This window comes from Dipteris shenzhenensis, chromosome 28 (genome assembly GCF_047967505.1).
Source record: "Dipteris shenzhenensis isolate YYH24624 ecotype China chromosome 28, Dip_SZ_1.0, whole genome shotgun sequence".
Classification (NCBI taxonomy): Eukaryota; Viridiplantae; Streptophyta; class Polypodiopsida; order Gleicheniales; family Dipteridaceae; genus Dipteris; species Dipteris shenzhenensis.
The window spans coordinates 29,181,696-29,201,252 of record NC_141623.1 but is presented as its reverse complement, the minus strand read 5'-3'; the positions used below and the strand labels follow the sequence as shown (position 1 = coordinate 29,201,252).

Below are 19,557 nucleotides of genomic sequence, written 5' to 3'. Positions count from 1 at the left end.
ACTCAATGACCAAACAGGAAGCCTTGGAAATGGTGTATAGTGTATAGGAGTTCTAGCGTTATCTCCTTGGCAACCCCTTTGTATTCTATGTGGACCATCAAGTGCTCTTGTATATCATCAACAAGACAATGAATCCATGGCTAAGTGGGCTTATTAGACCCTATGCAAAATACCTCGAGGGCCATGTATAGTCTTAGCACGTTCTGAAATAGGGTTTGACTTGGTGATTGGAGCATTCTTGTTATCAACATGGCCTATTGAGTATGGTGTAAATTGCACCATACCTCTAGGGCATAAGGGGAAAACCCTAACCCTAACTCTAAGGGGTTCACATGTATATCTTCATGTTCATGTTAAATATAGTGTATAGGTAGCTATATCATGTGCACTCCTCTCTCTCTCTCTCCCTCTCTCACTTCCGCTATCATGGTATCAGAGCCAATGGTGCTCCCACTCCCTTCATGAGTATCAAGCCCTCCTTCCGTGAGGCATCTTCCATTGAGAGAGAATTCCATCAGAGAGAGTTCAAGCCCTTGCTTCCATCAAGGCATTAAGCCCTTTCTTCCATCAAGGCACAAGCCCTCTCTTTGAGGCACCTTCATCACATCTTTAGCTCTTCACGTAGAGCTCATCCTCATCTTCGATTTGAGGCAGAAAGCTTCCAATTCTGCTTCATGCAACTTCAACTATGTTCGTTTTAGTGATGTTGTCTTCTTCTTCATTTCTTGAGAGGTTTAATCTCATGTTCTTCAAGGGTGTGAGATTTTTAGAGTTTATGTTATGTGTATGGTGTTTTGAGATAGGAGAGAAGTTTAGCTCCTTTCTCTATTTTCCTCTTAGTCTTGCATTTCTTTTGTGAGAAAAGAACGCCGAGAGATAGAGATTGTGACACATGGTAGGTTGGTTGAAACTAGCTCGGGTACAGTTAATCCTGGGTCAAGTGGATAGGGTTGATTAGTTTAACTATGGTTTGGTCAATGGTCATTCTAACATGGCTGGAGTTAACTTTGGGTTAGCCTTCTAGATAGGGTTTGGTCACATAGGTGCCACATCAACAACCTTATCCTATGCCATGTCACTAGCCACCTCATCATGCCCAGTTAGCAGCTAGGTTATCAATTGGCCACCTCAGTATGCCACATGTCACAGCCTCTTGCTAGGCACAATTCCCTCTCCATAGGCACAGTTCTTCATTCTACAAGTGACCCTCACTGCCACCTAATCACAGGACACATTACCCTTTCTTGGGATAAAAGTTTAGCCTATCCTTCCGGGGGCGGGAATTTCGAAGTGTTCAAAAAGAAAAATTGCTCGCCAACGCGCTCTACGCACTGAGCACCTAAGATCTGCCATCTGACATTTCCACAGGTCAGAATCATCAAATCCTCTTCATCGGAACCACCTCCTGATCAATTGCAACATACCCAACACATAAAATGAATCCAAATAAAATTCATTTGCTGTATTTTGCGCTTCGATGTGTAGTCTAGCTGTAGGCTAGCACTGCCTTAGAGGAGATCCAACTCCACCAAGCCAAGTAAGCCATTGCAACATTACCCGATTAGTTCCAACTGGCGTTAGTCCCATCGGATCTATCATCAGTGATTCACATTCACACATCTGACACCAGTCAGTCTCTTGGCATTCGGCAAATCATCACGATTTGTGACACTTGGCAGAGTTCTTCTCGGATTCAGGATTGTTGCATTCTTCTTGCACACACACGTGCCCCCAATGTAAAGTCACATTGGTTGACTATTTTCTGGCATTGGTTCCTACACATATACATCAGCCTTGTACAGCCTCTTGGCTACACTCGTCACTTACTTACCATCGCTTTCTTACAAGCTTGATCCTTGGCACATCCCGATTGTTCTCACACGACTTGGTTCAAATTTGATAGTTCAGCATAATCCCCAAGTGGCAGTTCGAGTGTAAGCCCCCCAATAGTAGCTCTCATACAATGTTCTCATGGGTAGACACTCTCATCGGTACATGGGTAAGCCTCTTGGACAGCCTCCAGCATAGAATTATGCACATCACACAATTGATGATACACCAATCATGCCTCCTGACGAGATTCGTGAGTAGAAAGAGAACCTTCTTCGACCATTCATTGCCACAGGGTATGTACCAATTTATGATGCCACCCGACTCAAGCCTCATTGGTCTCAAGAGATTGGACACAGATGTTCCACATGCTAGCATGGATCAGCCCACAGTTTCTGATCATGCACATTTGATAGTAAGCCCTCAGCATGAGGCACACTTCTTGGTAAGCCTTCAGCATGAGGCACATTCGATAGTAAGCCCTCAGCACGAGGCATACTTAGGCAGTCTTGTTGACATTAGCACAAACTGATTCTTATGATGCATAGCCATAATCTTTATGTATGGATCCAACTCCATTTACTGTCACATCAGATGCAGATACTCAGCAAGAGTTTACCATTGATCATGCCACAGTGCATTCAGCTCTTCAAGTGATTCCATTCTAGCATCCATCACTGATGCTTTCACCTCTGACACAGAGCATACCTTGGGCTTAGTTCCCTTTAGCAATACAAATCAGCACATCAGTCTTCAAGACATTCCAGCATCGGCTCAGTCATGTCACATTGCACCACCATTGGATCCCACCTCTTTTGATCACCAGATCATTCCTAAGCGGCGTGAGGATACCTATGCATCAGTGCAATCATGCCCTAATGCAGTAGACATCATCAGGTTCAGCCATAGCGCAACTTGGGGAGACTCAGTGTTTCAGCATGCATTTATGGTTGTATATATAGTCCATACTTGATGTAGCTCAATGGTTGGATCCACGACTTCAAATCAGTCCCTACATCAGCATTCGGCACCTCATATGCCTCAGGGAGATCTTATGCATTTTAAATGATATTCCAGGCTTCTAGGCGTTTATATTGTCAGCTCCACCTTGAGCCTTTGACAAATGCTACATCCCATGCGGATGGATGTTTAGCCATGCACACATCAAATGACCTTTAGCTCATGACAGTTGAGCATACAGGTTTGACAGGTAGCCATACCTTGTCATTTGTATAGGCCTATTCTTTAGCAAAGCAGTGTATCTTACTTGCATCTTTGGCCCCAGATTTTCAGCCCTGGATGCCCACACTGACTATGCAGTCTTCTTTGACCCTGCATCATTCGACAGAGATTACACTCTGCAGCATACCTCACACATTACTGTTAGTTCTTTTGGGTTGGTGACTTTCTCGTATGTCACAACCTACCGGATCACATCTCCATCGCTACATCGACTAGCTTCACATCCGGATGCCTCTTCTTCAAAGCAGTTGCACAGTCCACAGAGACTTATGACATGTTCAGCGCGTAGCCATACACACTGTTCACACAGTCATCTTTTGATCGACTAGTCTTTGATCCAAGTGCTTCGGCCTATCTTCTCGGTTTTATTCCCAAAGGCAAAGGATGACCCACAACTTAAGAGGGGGAAATTATCCACGTTATGTACAGGATCGTAAGTTGTACTCATTGTACATGCTTCCGCTACGTAGTCACTGTGCTCACATACACACATACTACTCTGATTTCTTTTCAGTTTTATTTTTAATTTTGGATGCTATCATATGCACCAAACGAAATTCACAAACAGGTCTTGTACATGCACTCTCTACTTACCCAGTGCAATTTAAGAGGGGGTGTTGAGGATGGTGTAAATTGCACCATACCTCTAGGGCATTAGGGGCAAACCCTAATTCTAACCCGAAGGGGTTCTTATGTATATCTTCATGTACAACTAGTGTACAGGTAGCTATATCGTGTGCACTCACTTCCACTATCATGGCCCTATGTTGCATGCTCATACCATTTGGCAATGCGAGAATGAGGAAACTTTTGAGAGAAGTATTGTGGTGCAAACTGGCCTTCGCTCCTTGAGGATAACATCTCTTGTTGCATGTTTTTTTGATGGGTTGAGAGGTAAGGAATCTCTTATCATGGGCAAGAGAAGTATTGTGGTGCAAATTGGGCTTTGCTCATTGAGGATAACATTTCTTGTTGCATAGTTTTTTGATGACTTGAGAGTTAAGTAAGCTTTTGTCATGGGCAAGAAGTTGGAGACTTAGCCAAGCTTTATTACCTAAGGTCTATAATGATATACATCGATAAATAAGTCTAGACTTAGAGTCATTTGACATGGGAGGGGAAAAGGATAGAAAAGTGTAAATCTTGTTTTTACATGGCCTTTTTCCCTTTTTGCTTGCTTAGACGTTGATATCTTGAAACATCCCCTGTTTTAAGGAATACATCATCTGGAGTGTGAAGATTGCAATTTTGCCAAAGTTGGGAGTTGTGTGAGGATTGATCCTCACTATTCAATCCCTCAACTTTTTTCTCAAGATCATCAACCTATTGTTGAGGCACATTTCTTCTACAAGAAATGTGGCATGCATGCCTCAAATCCTGTGCCATCCCCTTTCTTGCTTACTCACGAGTCGCCTTACCTGCATTTTACTCATTGATCTTGCTGATGTGCCACATATTCTAGATCCTCAATGTTGGTGTCTTCCTTGCTTTCCATTTCTAGGCTAGAAATGGCTCGTAATGATGACCCTTATCTAGATGTAGTAAGAGTTGCTTGGTTGTAGGCACTCAACCTTCCAGGTCATTTTTGCTTCGAAAATTCTAGGAACCTTGCCATAGGGTTTCTTCCAAGTGAGGACAGACGTGGATCTGCTATGGGAGCCATTTGAGCGTGATATGGGCGTGTAGATGGAAGCCATTTGAGCCAGATGTGGGTTCATACATCTCATATGTGTGCCCATCTCTCCTAAAACAGGCCCTGCTTTCTTTTTTCGTTGGATAATCTGGACTCCATTGGAGATGTTGACCCTCCTTCTCAAAGGGGCATTGAGTGATATGGCGAAATCCCATTCGAGCTTGTAAAATGTCCGGCAAAGTCTATCTGGCACTTCCCCCTCTGCCCAAGTAGGCTGAATCAATTACATTCGTAGGTGGGCTACAACGGCCAAGAGCCCTCTAATGGACCTATTTTTGAACATGTGAGTGATATGGCTGAATCCCATTCGAGCTGGTCCATGTTCGAGGGAGTCTGGCCCCCTTATCCCTCAACCGCTACAATGGCACTCCATACAAGACCTTTTCTGTAGTAAGATAATCAAAAGACCCTCCCCCGAGATAGGCTGGCGGGCTACAACGGCCAATAGCCTTCTAACGGACCTGTTTCTGAACGTCATGTCCACCGATTCTGAACATCACAGAGTAGTGGCAATCCTCGAGAAAGGAGGGTTTGGCTGCCACGTGTCTCAACCTAGCCTTAGGCATGGAAGCCAACATTGTTGGAGGGAAAGTGCCTTGGGAGCACTTTCTCGAGAGGGAAGCCTGAGGAAAGCAGCGAGCGGTTGGTAGGCCGCGAGCTACATTTCCCGATGGCTTTCCAACCAAGAAAGTGCAAGCAAGGCACTTTTCAGCCATCGAGGTCCGTTGGGAGGGGGTAAATCGGGGTAAAACGGCATTTTACTCATAAATTTTAACGAGGTGCGACGCGAGAGATGGTGATTCACAGACGCCGGTAGTTAATGTGCAGAGGTGGGAAGTGGTGCGAACGTCGGGTGTCCACAGATGCCGAGACATGCGGAGGCCAAGATGCACGGGCGAGGCATGGTCAGAGGCGCGAGCAAAGGGACAAAGCGAGCAGATTGTAGATGGCGATGATGTGGCATGAGCTTTAGAGTCCACATTAGTAGAGACTGTTTGGTCAGACCACGTGGTGTCAGATGGCATGGCACATTGGGTTTGACATGTGACAGTTTGTGCCACATGGTGAAAGGTAATTTTGTCCCTCATCACCTTCCGCGCTTGGAATAGCTGATGTGGAGGTTGCTCGTTGAGTTTTAAATTGATGTTACCATGCACGGGTGGACGTTAACCTTCAATTTGATCTAGAAGGGTAGTTGATCGGACGGTGGAGATGCATCCTCCACTGACCGAGGACCCTCGATGCAAGAGAGTAACAATAAATAAGGCGAGGGAAAGAGTTCTCCATGAGATGTGTGGTGGGTGTAAGAGGGCCTCCCCTCGTCTCACTGAGGCTGGGGAGGTTGCCCATTCAGCACTTTCTCGTTGAAAGGGAAGCACGTCCCTGCGAATCTGCGAATCTGCTTTGCAGGTCCCAGAAAATGATGCTTTGCAGCTCCATTTTACCAGTTCAACCAGTCCAGCGGTGGAATGCTGAGCTGGAATCTGGAAAATCCAGGCAGCCAGGGCAGCAGTCTTAGGGCTCCCCAAGCACCACTGGCTGGAGCGGGGAGGCTCCTCACACGGCAAAGCCGACTCTCAAACGGAAGATGTGGCTCTATTGTGGAAGCACGGAGGGCATTCGACGGTTTACCTGAGCGAAACGTAATTTCGTGGACCGTGATGATTGCAGCATACGCTCAGCAACGCAGAACCAGGGAAACCTTTCAACTCTTTAGTCAAATGCGGCAGGAGGGAATAATTCCCCACCTTTGTAAGCCTTCTTGCTGCATGTGCCAGAGATGTAGCCCTATTTGAAGGCAAGCAAATACATGCCTGCATCTTGCATAGTGGACTGGATGTAGACATTGTGGTCAGTACAGCTCTTGTCAACATGTATGGCAAATGTGGCAGCCCAAAGGATGCTAGGAGGGTCTTTGATAAAATGTCTGTGCGGAATGTGGTCTCTTGGACTGCCATGATTGCAGTCTATGCCGAGCATGGCCAGGGCGAAAATGCCCTATACCTCTTTAAACAGATGGTTCAGGAGGGGGTCACACCTAATAAGGTTACCTTGATCACGATTCTTACTGCATCTGCGAACCAGGCCTCCCTAGCTGAAGGCAAACGGATGCATGCCTGCATGTCGGAGAGTGAATTCAAGTCTGACATCGTTGTGGGAACTGCACTGGTGAGTATGTATGGAAAGTTTGGCAGCCTGGACGATGCTCGGAACTTATTTGACAAAATGCCTTACAAGAGTGTGGTTTGCTGGAATGCCTTAATTGGGTCCTATATAGGTCATGGAAAGTGTCAAGAAGCCCTCCAGCTCTTCAGCCAAATGCAGTGTGAAGGAATTATGCCAACTAGTGCAACGTTTATGAGCCTCCTGGGTGCGTGTGCAAGCCATGCAGCTCTAGCTGAGGATGAGCAGATGCATGCCCACATCCTCGGTGGCAAGTTTGAATTAGATGGTGGTGTTGAGAATGCTCTAGTCAGCATGTATGGCAAATGTAGAAGTCTGAAGGGTGCTATGAGGGTATTCGATGGTATGTTGGAGCAGAATGTAGTCTCGTGGAATGCTATGATTGCAGTATATGCAGAACACAAGCAAGATAAAAAGGCCCTGCAACTGTTTGACAGAATGCAGCATGAAGGAATTGTGCCAGACAAGGCCACCTTTATCAGCATTCTTGATGCCTGTACTAGCTGGGCAGCCCTAGATGCAGGCCAACACATTAATGCCTGCATAGTCAATAGAGGACTTGAGTCTGGGGACTTCCCTTGTTAACATGTATGGAAAATGTGGCAGTCTTAAAGAAGCTTGGGAGGTGTTTGTTAAAATGCGGCAGCACAATGTTATCTTATGGACTACCCTAATTGCAGCGTATGCTCAACATGGACAGGGCTCGGAAGCCCTGCAACTCCTCCACCAGATGCAGCATGAAGGAGTAAAACCAAATGAGGTCACCTTTGTTTGTATTCTTGTTGCGTGCAGCCATGCTGGTTCGGTCAACGAGGGTTTGCAATGCTTTGATTCTATGGTACGTGAATATGGGATTGCACCCACTGTTGATCATAATGTTTGCATGATTGACCTACTGAGAAGGTCTGGACAGATGGATGAGGCAGAGTCCTTGCTTAAAGTCATGCCATTTCAAGCTATGATAGTTGCAGTTGTTGCCTTTCTTGGTGCCTGTAGATATCAGGTGGATGTGGTGCGAGGAGAAGATGCTGCAAAGCTTGTGCTTGTCCTAGATCCTGAAAATACTGCACCTTATGTTTTGCTATCAAACGTGTATGCTGCAGCTGGAAGCAGGATGATGGAGGCAAAGTGCAATGTTAAAGAGAAACCCGCAAGGTCTTTGATGGCTGAGTCAGGCGCAAGGTTGTGATTTCCCGGACACGAGTCATCCCATTTGTGCACCAATCAATGAGCTCGTCCATCCAGGGTTTATAATCCACACACATCTGCACAGACTATCCTTTCCCACCACAATCACTGGTGCTTCCCAAGGAATATCACTAGAACAAATATGTCTAGATATTTCCCATCAGGACACAATTGCTTGGCACAAGTGCGTGTTTTGTGTGTTCTCAGGAGTCTTATTGGGGCACACTATTTCAGGGAAGGCATCGTGATAGAAAAGTCAAAGATTAATGCCATTCAGAAAATGAAGGAACCAAGCGCCATCAAGCAGTTTTGACACTATCTGTTGGACAACTCATTCATCTTCTTTGTGTATCGCCAAGCCTTGCTATATCTGATCAACAAAACAATCATGAAACCAAGGTTGATAAGATCGTTGTTGTTGCACGAATCCAATTTCCAGATCATTCACGAACTTGGATCGTTTCACTATAGCGCCAACTATTCGTCTCACATCGGAAGATGAGAAATCCAAAGAAGGAATCATGATTGCTCCTTATGTCGATGTACAAGGACAAGAGCGAAGAAATCAAGGACAAGTGCGAAGAAATCATGCAGTATCTCCCCACAATCACATCCCCCAAAGAACGCGTCTACTTACGAACGGCGAAGGGTAACCTGCAAATCTTGGAGATACACGTTGATCTCTGGCCATCCGAAGATGTGCCTTTCCAATCATCATGGATGAAGTCCATCAAGGAGTGGCAAGAGGTTGCTTTTCCATCGATGCCACAAGAAGAAAAATTCTGGAAGATGTCCCAAAACACTCCAAGAGGTGCTATGCATGCCAATGGGTGGGGAGGTTGCCATTTCCAAGATCACATGCCACTTATGCCCACCTATCCCATGAGACCCTTTCCGAAAATGTAGATTGGATTTCATTGGTCCACTCAAAGTCCCAACACATCTAGAGGAGGATAAGTCCCAATATATCTAGAGGACAAGTACATTTGGTGGCAACCGTCTGTCACCAAATGGGCCAAAGTAAAAGCCTTGCAGGACAACACAACAAGATGTCTGCGTTATGAGATCAATATCTACAAATGTGGAAGCGCCATTGAGATCATATCAGACCCAATCAATTCACTTCATCAGCCTCATGACAAAGGAATTCCTTATTAAGCATAAGAAATCGAAAACCTACTATCCACAGGTGAATGGTTAAGCCAAAGCCATGAATAAGGTGCTCCAAAGAATTATTCGCAAAAACTATGAACAAACACTGAAATGATTTTGACCACACACTCCACACATGGCATTAAAGGCCATGACAAAGCACGCTCCATATCATGTGGCATATCAAGCAAAGAGCATTCAAAGAAGGCAAGCTCGTGTTATTTACACAATGCTCCGCCAGGAGCAAGGAAGCAACACCTTCTTTGCATATGCATCGGATAGTAACAAATCAAAAAGAGTTTTGATAAGGGGCCATCACTTTGGAAGACCTAGAAAGAAACGAATTGCCAAATGAATCAATGTAATGAAGTTTGATGGAAATTTGACCACGAGCACAATTCATCACAATAGCCACAATCAGCCACCACTAGATGGGCACAAGTTTCCAAGGGGTAGTTATTAAATCAGGATTAAGGCCACAAATAAGCATAATCATGCATATGAGGAAGTATCAAATCAGGCCATGGATTCCCAAAAGCAAGAAGCATTAAATGGCCACAACCCCATGTAACAAGTGAATCTCATGATGACGACATCATGATTAAAAAGGGTAGTGAGCTGGGAGTTAACAAGCAGACATGGAAGGGAACCCTACACTTTGCACTACTCTTGGGTCCTCTTTTTCTCATTGAAATGCCTTCAACACACAAAGAGCTCTTGCCTCTATCATGCCCAATCTTATTATCTCACAAATCTCGCATCGACCCACCCACTAGCAAGCGTGAATGGCAAACATCCCTTCCAAGCTGCCACTAGAGAAAAAAGAAGCACCAATGCTGAAGTAGGCGAGGTAAAAAATCCAAAGAAAATTGACATCCAACCACCACTGAATGAAGCTTGTTGTTATGCTAGGTGAAAGGGAAATGAAGATCGACAAGGTAAAAGTATTGCCCCTTGAGGATGATGACTCACAAGAGCCAATGGATGCAGAATGTGATAAACCCTTCCTAGACAGAGCCTAGCTGCAAGGCCAAGATTATGTGAAGGATCTAAATGGAAGCAACTTTTTTAGCTTCCTATTCATCTATACAAGGTGAAGGATTTAAAAGGAAGCAATTTTTTAAGCTCCCTATCCATCTAAAAGGCCCTGGACACCTACATGCCTATACAACTGTTGGGGGTGCTCCTCATTGTGGACTTTTCCAATGAAAATTTGTATGCCCTATGAAACCAACAGGTAGAATCTTCCACACAAAATTCACCACTTAATCAATTGGAGAAGAAGAACACAAATCACACCACGAAAGCGATAGCAGACTGGGTACAATCTCCGCCCCCCTAGATGAGTGGCTCCACTTCCTCATCTAGAGTATTTATGATATTTCATAAAAAGCATAAGGAGCCAAAATTATCCCTCTCTTCCAAAATAAGGGATTTTCTTTACATAGCCTCTTTGGGCCCAAAATTGAATTATGTCCTCTCCAAAATATATTGCTCAAACTTGCAATAATAAAGAAATACGAAATTGGCCCATGGCCATAAAAGATGCACTGTGCGACACCTTGATTGGTACCCTCACACTACCTCCAATCCTCACTATGAGCTCCATCACCTGGACTCAAGCTACCAATTACATTAGTTATGTTATTAACAATCGATTGAACGAATCACTAAATCAACCGATCCCAACATAACCACGTTCAAAGTACAATAACCAAGCACAACACCAATAACACTAGCGACATCAGTATTAACATGGAATCACCCACAATACCGACCATCTAGCATAGCAAAAACACAAGCTAGTCAGGCATCCCCAACTAAGCACACAAAGTATCCACTAGGGCCCCCGCCGCGTCCAATGCACTCCTATGGAGTACTTTGCCATAGTCACACGAGTAATTTAATGCTCACCCTGGAGCTGGTATCTTAGGTTTTTTAGGTTCCTTTGATTCTAGATGCATTAGCTAAACCAGTATATAGATGCACAACACAGCATATGGTTTATGAGTTTGGTGCGCCACAAGGAGCTGGAGCTTACTATATGATTAAGAGGTGCAAGAGTAAACACTGCCAAAAACAATTTCTTTGGTTCATGGAGAGAGTCCTTTTTCTTACCAGTGATGATATGTTAACTATAAACTATTCCATGATATACACAGCAGATTGGGGAACAGCTTACAACTGGGCTCAAATAATATTCAATACAATTGATGGAGAGACAAAAAGGAAGGACATAAGGAGAGGAGTCACGCAGTCTAGGTTGAGGCAGATATTGAAAATGATTTTTGTCTACACACAAGATCAGAATCCGGATGCCCCACTGATCACACTAGAAGAGGATCAAGAAAATCTACGCATGCTGCTTACAGAGGCAGAGAGGTAGGAAATGTTGGTAGTAGGATATAACCCTGAGGAGATTGCACAGTCTTACAAGGTGGCTAAAGTCTTACGAGTGCACTGCCATCTCCACAGAGGCAGCCACAGAGCACCCCAAGAGGATAATTAAGCTGAAATTCAAGAATCCGAGGTTCAAACAGTCTCAGGTAGGTTTCCAGGATACAAAACAGGAGAAAGAGGGGCAACCAGGAAACCAGTTGGAGGTGCAGCAAGTGGTGCATGAGTAGCCAATGGGAACCACTATGCAGGGTGCCACCGAGGAGCGAAGAGAAGAAGGGCTTGAGAAAGGTGACTCAAAGGAGGTAAGGGACGCTTTAGCAGTAGAAAAGCTGGAAGGTTCACTGATAGATGGAGGATGCCCATTTCATGAGCAAGTGGGAATGAGCCAAAATCTAAACCGCGAGTAGCTAGGCAATGATAAATATCTATTTGAATTTGTTTCATGATTACCAACTCAAAAGAATATTGTTACATTGAAAGAAAGCTCCAAGCTGGAAAACAAAGAATCATTCACCCAAAAGCATTGAAAGGTGTGTTGTGTATAGGGAAAGATACACTAGATAAAGAATCACTGGCAACAATCTACAAAAATCATTCCATAAAAAGAAAGGTCTTATAATGTCAATAAAAGGAACCAAAGTAGCCATGTTGTTAGTTAAGTGATCCAAACATAACTCCAAAAAACTCCTTTTGCCCAAATACATATGCCGGTGGTTACCGTGCATCCAAAATTGTTTTAGACAAAATGTGTAGGTGGAATACAATTCATCAAGGCATTCCTGAGTTTGCATAGAAACGATGGCTTGAAAGTGCTTGGAATAGTTCCATCTTTGTTAATGCTGCTTGGTGTATAAACTCGTGCACAGTTGCATCTAAGTTCAAGGCTTTCAAGAAAACATAATACATGTGTTTTCAAGGAAGATATGTCTCATGCTTTGCTTCCCTTTTTCCGAAATCAGGACATGAGCATTTTGGAAACTCAGACACCGTCACTACATAATGCACTCTAGCTGCACGAGACCCCTCAGTGCTGCTAGGAAATATGTGAGATTGATTACACATGACAACATCTTCTCTCACAATGGAAGCAACAAGTGTCCTTTATTTATCCTTTCTTGAAACTCTTTGGTGAGCTTTGCATGCCAATGAATACCTTTGCCATTCCAATACTTAGGCTTGAAAGAGTTTGTAGACCCCCTCCAGTGTTGTTGTATCCACCCACTAAGTGTGCATCAGTATGGGCACTCTATAGCACAACCATTGTAAGGTTAACTGATAGGTTGAAAAGTATGGGGGAGAAGACATGCATCATATGAATGTGGTTTTATGCATAATCCCTTGATTTTTATTTTATTTTTTTAAAATGTCTGTGTTCATGTTTGATTTGTATTTACAATAATTCCTATATTTTAGATGCTTGTAGGTATTTAGAAATAATTCTAGGATAGATAATGTACTGAATGTGAACGGATACAGTTGAGCTGTGTAAGGGTGTAGTTTGAAACTTGGTATTGCACCAAGCTCTTCATTCTATTTTCCGCATGGTCTCGGATTAGTGTGATGATAACACCACCATGAAGGGGAACTGCATCTAAGTAACAATGATGCATTATGTGATCAAACACCTCTATGTGGGTTCAGGTTTAGAACCATTTTCAATGGTTCTACCCACTGGAAGTGCCAATGATAACTAGTGTATTATCACTAAAACATCCGCGTTAGTAGAGGTAGGAACATAAAGAAGTTGAGATATGGACACTGCATGTTAGGTATACCGGTTCTTGAATGGTCCTTGGATAGTTCTTCTTGAATGGTTCTTTATATGCATATGGTAGTTGCATAAGCGAGGGAGTGAGAAGTTGTTGTATCTGCGTGTAGTGAGTTTTCGAGAAGAATGAATGAATGAAATGCAGTCTGTTTCTTAGGGATTATGAGTCAATGAATCTATTCCATTCTCTATTTATTTCCTATTCTTGTTTCAAGTTATCAATTGTGCAATTCGTAATGTGAAATCCAATTTTGTTAATGTTGATGAATATGTAACTTGAGATGTTTTCACAGAATTGAGTAGTGTGTGTGATATGAAATGGAATAGTAATAGGTAGTCTGTTGTGAGCATAGAATACCGTTTTGGGTGTTCCGGATGAACACCAAAACATGGTCTCACAGTGGTACTGCATTTGGCATGGTAAGCCACAGAAGTAGCTCCCTTGCATGCATTCAAATCTCCTGACCATAATTACAAGGGATTCTCCCCCTTCTGAGACCAACTCTAGGGAGACGTAGGTTCTCCTAGGGGGTGGTAGATCTGGATGGGCTGAGGTCATAAAAGATCTCTTGAAAAAGGAGGCCACTATAGAGATAGCTAGTGAACTAGGTGGTCTCTCTTCCAAGGCAAGTGGTCTATCAGAATGATCACTTGTGGGCAATTCTACTCCTAGTTTTTCTCGGTATAAATACTCTGATGATTCCATTGTTATCGCTTGAAGTCTCACTTGAGGATCTGAACTCTCTGCTAGTGACACTTGGGTTGGTAGGTGTAGATGGTGTCCTTTGTGGCGACTATGGAGGTTTAGATGGTGTGGTTGTTGAACTTGCCTATTTGCTTGGTACATCGTAACCTCTTCCACTCCTCAAATAATGTCAATATGGATCCAGAATGTCAGGCTGGAAGTGTCACAAATCCAACTAGAAAATCTCTTTCAAGGTACTAAATTAGAACTACCTTGGTAGGCAAAGTAGTACTAAAATTTAGTATACAAGTACTACTACTTTGATTTAAAGGTCGCACTAATCCTTAAGGCTAATGGAGGGATAACTAACACTACTTTGGTCACTGGGGGGTGGAAGCACATTAACCCGCTCAAAAAAGCATGTCCATGGACAATGCTAAGAAGCACAATTGAATAGCATCTTTTGGCTTTGTTTGTAAGTGAGCATAATGTTAACTGGAAGTTACACTTAGCCCATACGTGGGGTGTATCTATCTTTTGAATTTGAATTTCAGCTATAAGTTCCCCCCCCCCTCTCTCTCTCTCTCTCTCTCTCTCTCTCATGCATAGAGGTGCAGTCTTGATCCTGCCTGCTCCATCACCAACTCTCTCTCTAATAGAGATGAAATCTTCCTCCTGCTTCTTCCATCGCCAAAAACTATTTTCCTCCCTCTGACTTACTCTGTTGCTGCTGCAGGTGACATTGCAGTGCCTTGACTTTCTCTCTCTCATACACACTCACCCACAACTACAAGCTTCCTCCTTCCCGGTCCATTACAAAGAATCCTTGTTGAGTCGGAGTATTCTCTCAATGGACTCTCTCTCTCTCTCCAACGATATGAATCATTTCAAACTACATTGAAGGGGCTACCACAATCTTGTCAGGATCTCCTTGAAATCAAGCTTTCTTGAAGGTTTGGTAAGTATGCTCATGATATGTAGTCACCAAATCATAACTTGAATCTAGCTTTTCTATAAATCTCTTCGACTCTCTTATATTCTGCAACCTTGATGTCTGCATCTGGAATCTCTAAGCTGATGCAGAAAGTTGTATGGATTCTTGGTTTATATTATTCATCTTTCAAAGCATTTCTTAGTTCCACATTTTTGTTTGTGTGCTACGTAGAATGTTCCATTACTCACAGTCCTAAAGTCTTTGTCTCCTCTTCACTATGTTGGTCATCTTCATCTTTGTCTCCTCACTGGCCCTATTGTCTAGAGTCCTAATCCTCATGGCACATGAAAAGAAACCCCCAATCTAGCCACAATGGAAAATTGCATGTGTTGTGTGCTAGCCTTTGATAAAATTATAGATCTTTCCAAGTACACTTCAGCAGCCAAGGGAACAAGATCAAGAGGAAGAGAGGATTACAAAGAATATTACTATCTCCTAAGTGTACAGGAGATCTATAATTTCATGGAAGCCTGTGTTGTGTGCTAGCCTTTGATGAAATTATAGATCTTTTTGGCAACTAGTGGAACAAGATGAAGAGGAAGAGAGGATTACAAGGAATATTACTATCTCCTAAGTGTATGGGAGATAATACTTGCTTTTAAAGTCCTTGAAAACAATCATCATATCAAAAGCTCTTTTCCCAAGTCCTACCCTCTCCAAGTTAATTTTCTTTATGTCATTCAAAGTCACAACTAGGAAAATGTTGTTCTATTAGCTTGCCTAAGAAATTGATAGTGGGAATAATGAAAGCTGAAGCCGTTTGAGGTAGGACTGCACTCAAACTGTGTGTAGCAAATTTTGTGGGGTGTATAGCCCTGTATAGCATAGATAATGTTGTATAGTGCATACATGTTGTTCCCCATCTCTTTGTATTGAAATTTGTCTACTATGTTGATGTAGTGTGGTACATAACATATGCATGTTAACCGTTGAGAGCATTGCTTAGTTCTAGCTTACACTGAATTGTAGGTTTTGGGTTTACATTTGAGTGACCAACAAGGTGAGCCAATGCAAGGCAACATTGGAAGATCCATTGAACCAACAATACGGGACAATGTCATAAGGGATTATGAAGGTGGAAAGAAAAGAGAGTAGTGTGCAAGAGACAAGCACAGGAGGGAGGTCACTATACATGGAATTGATGACTTCCAGAAGCGAAGGATTGTTTACAAAACTATGAAATTTTTTGATAGCATGACGACTAGCATGGGTGCAAAACTCAGGACTGAACTTTTCAATTCAATATTGGAACATCCTCAAGTCCAATGCCTTCGTGACCTTTCATCGAGAGAAAAAGGTAACATTCAAGCATGCCTCATAGACAATGTTCGTAGTACATTGGCCATTGTAAAGCAACCAGCTTCCAAAGATGAGTTATTTTCGAAGAAAAGTGCATTGACTATGCTTATGAACTGTGGGAATGAAGGTTCTCCACTCGGGGGGTCCACTAATAAGAAACCCTATGTATCACGTGCGTTCTAAGGGTATTAAAAAATCCCCTCGACTAAAATCTGTCCCCCAATAAAAACACCCCTCTTTACTTATGGACTAAGTGATTTTTTTCTAAAATTGAATTAAAAAACTTCTCCTGCTATTGTAATTCTATTAATTTTTTTAAAAAGTCAAATTAAAATAACCCTTCTTTTGAATGCACGTGGTACACTGAAATTTTATAAGGTGAAGCCCCCGAGGGTCTCCACTAGTGCTAGCATTTCTACTCCAAGTTAGTGCAATGCAATCACATTATATGATAAGGTAGATAACATTGGGATCAGAAAGCATCAAGGGGGGGTGGTAGTATGCATGGTGAAGAAGAGTGGGTGAGCAGCAGATGAGCAGGGAAGCAGATGAGTGACGAGAGTTGGAGGAGGGAGCATGGAGAAAAGTAGAGCAGGGGTGGAAAAGAGTTGGAGGAGGACTGTGGAGCAAAGTAGCAAAGCGTGTGGAGCAATGTAGTAGAGCAGGGGCAGATGAGAGCAACATAGTAAAATGCCAAATGCCACGGATCTTATAGTTCAAGCCACCGTGGGGGCTAGAGCCCAAGGTTCCATCCATATTAATTGCAGGCCATCATGGTGGAATCTTAGGTGCCACCCCAGATGGGCTGGTAATCATGAAGCAAATGCCATGTGGTGGGTGAGCAGAGCCACCACCATCGGGCAGTAATTCCCACAAAAGTAAATCATGAAGCCTAATCACCTCTAATCCCTCATTACCATGCATGGATGTTTTTATTAAAGGTATATATATATATATATTAATAGAAAATATTGGCAAAATTTCATCAATATATTTTTTATAGCTTCACAATATCTATAGCATATAGCAAATTTTTATATATTTTCTTTTGAATTTATAAGTAAAATATGTAAATTCTCATGAAACTTCAAAAATTTTCACATAAAAGTTACAAATCTTGGCAAATGTTTCAAACATTTATTTTTATTCGGGCATAAAATTTTCGACACCAATCTAAAAGTTTTGCTTCTTTACGAAACTAACATGAAAAAATCATCCCTATTAACATGCACTCTAGTACTCTCCTGATCATGCAAGCCTGGTGTGACTAGTAATTTACTGCACTCATAGTAATCATGCATGCAAGCTTGCTGGTGGTAACTGGAAGGTGAGTAATTGCGGGCCACTGTGGTGGCTGGTAATTAATTGCCAGCCTGGTGGAATCTTAGCCACGACAGATGTGGCTGATGAGAGCCACCACCACCGGGCAGTGATTACCACAAAGGTAAATCATGAAGCTCTAATCACTCATTACCATACACTCTATTTCTCTACTAAGCATGCAAGCCCGATGACTGGTAAATTTTTACTGCACTCGTAGTGATCATGCATGCTTAAGCCTAGTGGTGGGTGACCGGTGGTGGCTGGTAATTTTAATTGCCAGCCCAGTTGAATCATAGCCATGATAGATGTGGTTGTAACCACTCATTACCATGCACTCTAGTACTCTACTGAGCATGCGAGCCCGGTGATTGGTAATTTTTACTGCACTCATAGTGATCATGCATGCTTAAGCTCGCTGGTGAGTGAGCGGTGGCTAGTAATTTTAATTGCCAGCGCAGTGGAATCATAGCCAGGACAGACGTGGCTGATGAGAGACACCACCACCAGGGAGTAATTTCCACAAAAGTAAAGCATGAAGCCTAATCACCTCTAATCCCTCATTACCATGCACTCTAGTCTTAACCATTTCGTCTTCTATCCCTCTCAACCATTCTGTTCTCTCAAACTACAAACTCAAGCCTCCACTATTCCATTTCCTTCATTGTTTCATCTTCTATCCCTCTCGACCATTTCTTTCTCCCTTGCAATAGGACTGCAAACTCAAGCCTCCACCATTCCATTTCCTTCATTGTTTCATCTTCTATCCCTCTCGACCATTTCTATCTCCCTTGCACTCTTCCTACAACTTCTATCCCCTCTCGTAATGGACCCTACACAGTCCAAGAGCTCCTCACACAATCTTTCCTCCCCCTCTGTAGCACAGTGCGAGAACCCCTCCTCCCCTAATCTTGAAATCGTGACATATGGCAGCTCCTCTCTCGCTCTTCAAAGGCCCAATTTGAATGCTCTCCAAAACTTCACCAGGTTGGTACAGGAGGTGAACGTGAAGTAGGGGCAATGATTTTGTCAAGGTCAAAAGATTATCATCAATGAAAGCGTGATTGAAAATGCTCTAGAAATTTCTGGAGGCAGTTTGCAAGCATACTTTTTCAATAAGCAGTGGAAGAGATTGGATATTCTAGATGTTTACCCCAATGCTCAGATTAGTAAAGATGGTCAAGTCAAGATCAAGCTAAAATTCAATCACATCCAAAGGGATTGTCATTCTCAATTTCTCTGTTTGAAAAAAAAGGATTGTCTGTTGTGCCTCCTCTACCTTGCCTTCTGCACCTTCCCTGAGACTTTTCTCAAGTTGCGCTGCCTTTGCTGCATCGATGGCTTTCTCTTGTAGAAAAGTCACCTTCTAAGATAGCTACTTATCGTATTGCTCGAAAATCCCTTTGAGGGTCGATGCCATCAGGTGCATTGCAAATCCAACGGACTGAGATGACAATTGGGATTTGCCATCCACGCAATTCTTCAGGTTGGTTAGCACACTCTTGGAAATCGCCCTTGAGAAAGATACATCACATCCTTTTGGGTGCTCTATTGCTGCTTGAACCTTTCAAAACTTCATGGTTCCTCTCGTATCAAGAAAGAAGTGAATGGTCTTCTTCAGCACATCTTCGAGGTCTGTTGGCAAGCCAAGCACAAGAGCAAGTTGAGGCCACTACAAAAATGGTTGACATGGAAAGGCATAGAAGAGAAGAAGCAAAGAAGTGCATGAAGGAGCTCTGAGATAGGCTCGAAGTAGTGAGAAGTGATGGGGACATGGTGGACAAGGAACTAGAAATAATGCA

General features: G+C 43.1%; 2 pseudogenes; both read left to right on the top strand.

The window, feature by feature from the left end:
* The first annotated feature begins 6,637 nt into the window (after positions 1 to 6,637).
* LOC147883425 (putative pentatricopeptide repeat-containing protein At3g13770, mitochondrial pseudogene) lies at positions 6,638 to 7,534 on the top strand (annotated as a pseudogene).
* A 1-nt stretch (position 7,535) lies between these two features.
* LOC147883424 (pentatricopeptide repeat-containing protein At3g49170, chloroplastic pseudogene) lies at positions 7,536 to 8,138 on the top strand (annotated as a pseudogene).
* The last annotated feature ends 11,419 nt before the right edge of the window (positions 8,139 to 19,557 follow it).